Source organism: Callorhinus ursinus, unplaced genomic scaffold (assembly GCF_003265705.2).
Source record: "Callorhinus ursinus isolate GAN/ISIS: 27379988/994484 unplaced genomic scaffold, GSC_fseal_2.0 scaffold14, whole genome shotgun sequence".
Taxonomy (NCBI): Eukaryota; Metazoa; Chordata; class Mammalia; order Carnivora; family Otariidae; genus Callorhinus; species Callorhinus ursinus.
Genome location: NW_027397076.1, coordinates 29,979,773 through 29,988,270, shown reverse-complemented (window position 1 = coordinate 29,988,270; position 8,498 = coordinate 29,979,773). Strand labels below are relative to the sequence as shown.

Here is an 8,498-nt window from a genome sequence, read left to right as displayed (position 1 = left end):
GAGCTGAAGGCAAATGCTCAACCATCTGAGCCACCCAGGTGCCCCCAGGGGTCTCTTTTTAACTAGGCTTAGGCACTTGGGAAATGCAAGTTATATTTAATGAATGCAGGAAACCTTGTCATGAATGAGGAATGAATAAAGAAACCAGTGTGACATGAGTGTGAATCCTTAGAAAATATCTTAAAATTACAAAGAGTTCACGGAGCTTTGATTTGTCCCAGGTCCTAGAGGCAATAGTGAGGTTCACACAGGAAAACCAAACTTATTCTAGGTATACCAAGCAAAAAGACATCAACACAGGAAATTCCTAGTTTGACACCTATTGTGACTGTCTCATCTCTCATGCCCTGGGGCTCCATTGACATATCCTCAAGGTAACTTCATTGCCCATTCTTGGGAGAAGAGTCCTCCTGATTTCCTAACTCACTCTCTCTAGCTTGGTTTTAGTGTCAATCAGGGACACTTCCTCTAAGAAAGTTGTCACTTCTACTCGACTTTTCCCCCAAAGTGTGCTGACTTGACTGTGGCTCCCAACTCCCCCCACCCTGGCTTGTAAATTCCAGTCAGAATGGTACATATTGAGAAAAAAGGAAAGAATTCTAGCAGAAATATGAGCTGCACCCCCCTCTCCCCCGTTCTGTCTAAATGTTAACCTGGAATCTGGTGGAGAGAATGAAACAAAGGACAAGATGAGACACACAGAGTGCAGCAACACCCCCTTGTTCTCAAGTCGTGATGAAAAAATAAAGCTGTCTGACAAAAGAGACTTTTGCAGACTTGAAAGGACCTCATTGAATTCACTCCACGTTGCTATCTAACAGCTTCACAAGATGCTGCTTTTCTTGTCAGAATCAACCACGGAGGTTACAGGAACCCGTTTTTGTGGTCCTGAGCTTCCCCTCCTACTACTCCTCTTCGTCACCTTTTGTTCACTTTGCAGCTTTTAGGCCATGGTGGCACGAATCCCCCCATATTTTCTACATGTAGATCATCGGACAGAGTCAGAGTTGTCTTTGGAATTAATATATTTCATAAAATGTAAAAAACTATGTCAAAATTAAATATGTATGTAATCACTGTCTCCCGAGGCCACGTTCAAGAGTGGGTGGGTGACATTCCCAGCCATCTTCAAGCCCCCCAAGCCGCTTCCTTTTTCCCGTTATGGTGGCTAAATGTTAGGTGGCTAACATTTTTTTTTTAAGATTTTATTTATTCATTTGAGACACAGAGATACAGAGAGAGAAAGCATGAGCAGGGAGAGAGGCAGAGGGAGAAGCAGGCTCCTCACTGAGCCAGGATCCCGATGTGGGGTTCGATCCCATGACCCTGGGATCATGACCTGAGCCGAAGGCAGAGGCTTAACCATCTGAGCCACCCAGGCGCCCCAGTGGCTAACGTTTTTTTATGGGTGGTGGTGCAGTAAGTTGAATTGTGTCCCCCCAAAAGTTATGTCCAAACCTAACCCCCAGTACCTGTGAATGTGTGACTTTATCTGGAAAAAGGGTCTCTGCAGATGTAATTAATGAAGTTACAAACCTCAAGATTGGATCATTGTAGATTTAGAATGGGCCCCAAATTCAATGGTGTGTCCCTATAAGTGACAGAAATGCAGCAGATGGAAGACAATGTGAAGACAGAGGCAGAAATCGAAACTATGAGTCTACAAGCAAAGGAATGGCAAGGACACTGGCCACCACCATGGAAATCGATTCTCCTTCAGAACTTCCAGAGGAATCAGTCTTCCAGATACCTTGGCTTTGGATGTGTGGCCTCCCGAACTCCCAGAGAATAAAGTTCTATTGTTGAAGCCACCCAGATTATAATAATTTGTTATGGCAGCCCTAAGAAACGAATACACTTTGTTATTTCTCATTGCTAGAGTTTACTTTCTATACCCAGTCCTACTGCTACAGTTTCATCATAACAGGGGTTGGCATTTTTTTTTAACATAAAGGAAAAAATACTAAATATTTTAGGCTTACGGGTCACATAGTCTCTGTCAAAACTACTCCGCTCTGCTCGCGCTGTGCAAAAGTAGCCACAGACAATATGTAAATAAATGGACATGATGGCATTTCAATAAAACTTTATTCACAAGAGCAGGTGGTGGGCCAGGTTTGGCCTATGGGTCATAGTTTGCTGAGCCTGGTGTTAGGACATTCACCTGTGATCCTGGTGCCCCATCTCTTGGCGTCTTCCTAGAGTCTTCTTCATACCATTTCTCACTGAAGCACTGGGAGGTCTTCATGCAAGAAGGCTTGACATGGCTTGTTTGGGTTTTTCCAAATTCTCTGATAGGGATTTGCCTTTAGTTCTCACTCTCAACCACTGGTTCTTTTAAAATAATCACCTGGCCCAACTTATCTCCTGTTCCTCGGATTTAAGATATTTCTGTCATGAAGTACATTTTCCTTTTCTCCTTACATCCTACAGCCCCATTTCCATAGTGCGTTTGACATACTAATGATGAAGGCGTTGTGACTGTCATTTGACAGTGTTGAGTCGTCAGCGGCTGGGGACTGTGCTTCCAAGTGTGTGGGTGGCTTCAAACACTTGGGGGCAAGCAGCTCGACAGCTCTGCACTGCTGAGTGGAGGAAATAACAAGAAAAGAACAAGAGGCTGTTTATTGTAAGTAACTTTTATTTTAAGATCAAGCCCAATAGGAGGGGAGTTGGGAGGGGAGGAGAGGGAGACAGAGAGACTTCCAAAACAATAAATGATTATTTGGAGGCAGGGAATATAAGCTGAGGGGGAAGGAGGCAAAACAAACATAATGGGATTTTATACTAGAAAATCAAAATCAGTCTGTATAGAACAGCGGAGATTTAAAATACAAGGGTCAAGGTGAGAGAGGAAGGTTTACTTGGATTCAGAAAGAAATATTTGGGGTTGAAAAGGAAAAGGAAGTCAGAAACCTTCCTCAAAAATCTGAGACAAATAGTTAGGCTCTGATCTAGATAGTTCGTCCTCTCTTCTTTTGTCCAGATTAGCCCTTAGTTAGTTTTCTATGGTTGCTGTAATGAATTACCACAAACTTGCTTATTTAAAACAACGGAAATTTATGCCCTCCCAGTTCTGGGGGACAGAATTATGAAACAAATATCACAGGCATCACCAGGGCTGTGCTCCCTCTGCAGGCTCTAGGGGAGAAGCTGTTCCTTGCCTCTTTGAGCTCTGGTCACTGGGGTCTTCCTTGACTTGTGGTCCCATCACTGCAGCCTCGGCCTCCGTGGTCACATGGCTTCCCCCTTTTCTCTCTGTGTCAAATCTCCCTCTGCCTCCCCCTCATAAGGGAACAGGTGATAGTCTTTATGGCCCACCCAGATAACCCAGGATAACTCCCCATCTCAAAACCTTTCATTTAATCACATTTGCAAATATCCTTTTTTTGGCCACAGAAGGTAACGTTCATAGGTTCCAGGCACTAGGTTGTGGATATCCTTGAGGGCGGCATTTTCAGCCTACTACAACCCCCAACCTTTAAACCCAACAACAGTGAAAAGCAGTGTAGCTCACAGGTTCCGTTTCCTCCAAGAGCATTTTAGCAAGAATTTTGAACAGGATAAGGGAGTGGAAGCAGAAGGTTGGCTCAGTTTGTCAAATATTTCTTTCAAGCACAATACATTTCAGCCCCTCTTCATCGACTGACTCCCCACATATCCACATGGCTGCCTTCTCTTTAATTAGGCTCTGCAGTAGGGAGTGATTATGGAAAGACTTAAAAAATATAAAGGGTGGGTGATATTTTAAATAGGCAGAAACCCAGGAAAATTTTCTACAATGAACATTTTTCTAAGAAAAAAAAATATTTCTAAATATGGACACAGGAGAACCTGGACTCTAGGGATGGGGCCCATTGTACTGATACTTACCCGCCCACTTCCTCTTAATTTCAACATGCCTATAAAATCATACAAACCCAGGAAGCATTTTAAACTGCTTTCCACCTGAATATCCTGCCACATGCATCTCAAATTCACTACGTGTAAAACAGGACACAATACCTCCCACCACCAGCATGTTCTTCTTCCTTATTCATTGTTGCAGCCTGAAAGCAGCTGTGTTAATTTGAGATCCATGAGCTTTAGAATTGGAAACCCCATGAACTATACGCAAACATTTTTGTATATGTGCATTGGTGACTTTTCCAGGCGAGAAATCAATAGCCTTCATCAGATTCTCCACAAAATCTTTGACTTCAAAGGGGAAAGAAAAGTCAGCCCTGGCAGGGCACTCAGTCAGATCTACAGAAACACTGCTGCATAACCTCATGCATTTGCAATAGAGAATGCCCACTGCTTTGTTTTTGCATGCATTGTCATCATAAATTTGCAGGATAGCTGGCTGGGAGTCACAGTAAAACAAATTTTGGCACCATTCCCTTCCCTCTAGGGGTAGGGCTACAAGTCCAAGATCAAGATCTTCTCTCTGAAGAAATGGATTTTGCTCTCAAGAACAAGGAAGCAAGGGACCATGATGAATACCTTTTCTGTGTCTAAGGATTATTTTGACATGCCAACACATACATACCAAATAGACTTTCACATTCTTGGAATGCTTGCCTCCACATCCTCCAACTTCACCTAATTCATCCTCAGGTCTCAGCTTAAATATTTCTTTCCCCAGTCAACACTCCTGGGAAAAGATCATAGACCCAAGTTTTGAAATACAGGTCTTGTTGCTTACTGAATATCTATATGAAAGTAAGGAAATTGACCACGAACTAGAAACTGGAGACTGTCCCTCTGGTCTTAACTCTTGAAGCAACCCAAAATTTCCCTCCAACCCCATCTTTCTCTGGAATCACTTTGGTATCCACAGGAAAGGTAGGGCTGGTGCTCAGCATCTACTGAATGACTTCAATAGGCCATTGTATCAGAAAAGAGAGTCATATGGACATTTTGAAAACCAGGACAGTCACAATACTCCTTTAGAAAACAAAGAAGACCAAAAAGACTATGTCATTGAAAATAGTCATGATGAAGTTTCAGGGGAATAAAACATTAAGAATTATTTTCACTAAATTTGTAATATTTAGAAAATTTTAAGGTCTACTGATTCTAGAGGGACCAGTTTTCCCTTCACAATCTGTTCTTATATCAGCCCATATATTTTGTTTGTGGCATTAGCACAATTATATCTGTATAATTTTATGTTTAATGACTTTCTTTTGCACTTGTCCATAGCTCTGCAAGAGCAGAAGCTGTCCATCTTGTTAGTGCTTAACAGTGCCGATTTTGGTCGATACCAAAAAATATTTGATACACAAATAGATGGATTAATGAATTAATATAGAATTGTGATTGTTTCTCTTCCCCAGAGAGAACTGTCTTTTGACCAGAGCAGTTACTTGTCACATTGGATAGAATTCTCAAAGTGTGGTGGTTCGCATGCCTCTCCTTAGAGCGGGGTTTCTCAACCTCAGCACCGTTGCCGTTCTTGGCAGGATGGTTCTTTGTTGGAGGGGGGGCTGTCCTGTGCTGTATGCGGTTTAACAGCAACCCTGGCCTCTACCTGCTAGATGCCATGAGCACCACCCTCCTCAAGTTGTGACAACCAAAAGTATCTCCAGATTTTGCCAAATTGAAAAACAATGCTCCAAGAAAGAAGAGAATCGTAGGAGGTGTTTCTGAATCTGGGACAAGAGTCGGCAGGTAGGATGAAGAAGAGGAAAACGAAGCTGTGGTTGAAGGCCAGAAAAGCTATGCATCTGAGGCTCTCCCTGCAGAGGCAGTTTTGTTTTTTGTTTTTTGTTTTTTTTTCATTTACTATAATAAATCTGTACACCAAAAAATCCTTGGTTTTTATACTTTGATGTTATTATTTCTTAATTGCTTGCTGAAAACATCTCTTGAACAATTCCAACTTTATTTCTGTTGAACTAAGAAGAGGAACTTAATTTTTTGTGTGTGATTCAGCAGGACAGTTCCCTGAGGCTGGGACAGATGGGAACCGAGAAAAGATTACAGAATTGGGGCAGCTGGAATGCAGCTCCCGACACACCTGGGCGGCTCTGCTCAGCTGCTTGGTGATGGCTTCGGACAGCTTCCTTCAGACAAGCAGCAAACCACACGGAAAGGTGCCTGGAATGACCAGGAGTCAAGTTCTTTAGAGGGTAGGTGCTAGAAATTTGCTTAGTCATCCAAGCGTCCTGTTTTCTCAGTTCTGGATCTTTCTAAATAAAGCATGAGAGAAAGGGGGGAGTTTAGAAGGGATAATGGTTTCTGATGAAATGGGACGAAATACTTTTGCTTTAAAAATTAATGCAGCTATTCCTGTATCCTGGGGCACTGCAGAGTTCATTGCTCATTGTTAGGGAATGTACAAAGAATGAAGTTGCAAACAGACACAAACTAAAACTGAAATGTACAAAGACCGCATACTTTTTATTTTCTGTAATAGGCCTAATCCTCATGAGTCCCATCCCATTGGACAGCAGCCAGTTTGGGGGCGGGGTGGGGAGAACACATGAACTTCTCTAATGAATGGTGTACTTGCTTTAAATATTCTATGTTGACGAAACATTCTACTGATTGAAAGTTAAACTTCCTGTGGGATGGGGATTTCTCCTTTCCCTTCCCTTCCTCAACGAGGCATCCGGGTGAAGAGGAAGATTGCATCCCGCTGGCACTAGGGAGATGGGGCCAAGGCTGGCCTGGTGCCTGTCCTTCTGCTGTCTCTACAGCAGTCCACCTGGTCCTGTCCTCAGGTAGGTACCAGCTGGTGCCCACTAAGGTGGGCTGGGTCTGCTCTCCTTCAGAGTATCCTGCAGGTGGTAGCTGCTAAAGTCTGCAACTGAGGAACTCATCTTGGTCTGTTCTCTGAGTTTGGTTAGGGTCACCCTGGGGACTCGGTCCTAGCTCCCCCTCCACTTGCTGGTGGCTGGCAACCACTGGAAGTCCAGCTACTAATCCCAGATGTTCCCCATCCCACCTTGAGTTTCCAGCAACAGAGCTTCTTGGCCTTACCCCACATAGTGATATCTTGTAGCCAGTTTCTCAGCCTGAATCTCATCTATTTTCAGCAGCCCCAAAGGGTATTTGAGAACTTCTCGATTCCTCACATGCCATTCAGACCCTAAGGAGTCAGGAGCTCTACCTCAGATGTCTCTTTGCACATCTCCCTCTCTTTTTTGATATCGACCCCGTGTGTGGCACTGCGAAGCAATAACAAGACAGCTTGTGCAGAGTTTACGGACAAGTGCAAAAGAAAGTCACGAAACATAAAACTATACGAATGTGTTACTTAATTTAATTGTGATAATGCCATAAACAAGGAAAAAAACAAAAGCCCCTATGCTGTCTGCCCTCCTCTTATTGATTTGATTACCTCCCTCCTTCCAGACATGAACCTTGGAGAAAATAAGAATGACACAAGTCTCTCCCAGCCTTACTACCTGTTCTACCCCCTATGTCTCCCTTCTTCTTCCCATAATCCCTCAGGGCACCTTCACTTCCCAATCCCCCTATACCTTTGTAGCAGGGACGAGTCTCACTCTGAGTTCTCTCTCTCTCTCTGGAATAATGCTTCCATTTTAGCCCACCGGACTCTGTTCTTGATATGTTAATGATGGCTCAAGAAATTGAGAAAATCATCTCATCTCTTGAAAAACACTGTCTTTTAAGACAATTATGTAGTCTCCCAAGTGCTGTGGAAGTCAAAAGCTGGGTATTGATTTCCCCTCCTCTTTGCATTCCTACTGCTACAGTTCTAATCCTCCCCAAAGCCAGCAGGCAGCTCTGGCAGAACCGGGAACTGGCCACGCATAAAAATTATAAAAGATAAAAGTGTAAGTCATTAATAAGAAAAAGCACAAGATAAATCCTTGTTATTTCCATTTCACACGTTGATGGGGTGTTTTAGGTGTGGGAGACAAGGCCCAGGGCCAGTCCCGTGGAGTGGAGAGGCGGAGATAAGGCTCAGCAGGATAAAGTCAAAGTGCTTCTGATGGGGCTACGGAGGTTTTTCTAATGCAAAATGACTTCTAGGCTTATCTGGATAGATATAAAAAGTAGAACTCATGTAAGAGAGGAAATGGGAAAAGGAAACCTAGAGAGTTAGGGCAATCCTCAAAAACTTGAGGAAAGCAGGCCTGAGGGAGAAGGGTGGCTACCAACAGGACACTCCCTGTGAGGCTGCAGACAGTAGAAATAGGGGTGTCTGACGTCTGATTTCCTCTCCATCTGCTCCCATTGTCACGCTTGTCATTAGCACTACCTTGGAGAATGTAAGTGCAGCTATGATCCTATTCAGGGAAGAAATAAAACCAGAAAGAAATGGAGATTTGGTAATAAAATGACCAGAAGTAACTGAGAAGAACCTGGGAGCAGGAATTTGGGGTGAGAGCTGACAGGCCACAACTAGGACAGGTATCTTCCCCAGCTCCGTCCCAAATCTGAGCACTCCCAGCTCTATGTGAAGGAGATCAAGTCTTCTTTTTTCTTTTTCTTTTTTTTAAGATTTTATTTATTTGAGAGAGAGAGAGAGAGAGAGAGAG

At 43.4% G+C, this 8,498-nt stretch overlaps 1 long non-coding RNA gene across 2 annotated transcripts in view; it reads left to right on the top strand.

Annotated features, from left to right (window-relative positions):
• Positions 1–2,558: 2,558 nt before the first annotated feature.
• Positions 2,559–8,498, top strand: part of LOC141374101 (uncharacterized) — a 33,839-nt gene continuing 27,899 nt past the window's right edge. Inside the window, exons 1-2 of one of the 2 annotated variants that reach the window (XR_012380684.1) lie at positions 2,559–2,629; positions 5,923–6,116. This is a non-coding gene — a long non-coding RNA (uncharacterized lncRNA). Of the gene's footprint in view, positions 2,630–5,919; positions 6,117–8,498 lie in introns of both variants that reach the window. The other variant, XR_012380685.1, reaches the window with a different exon arrangement.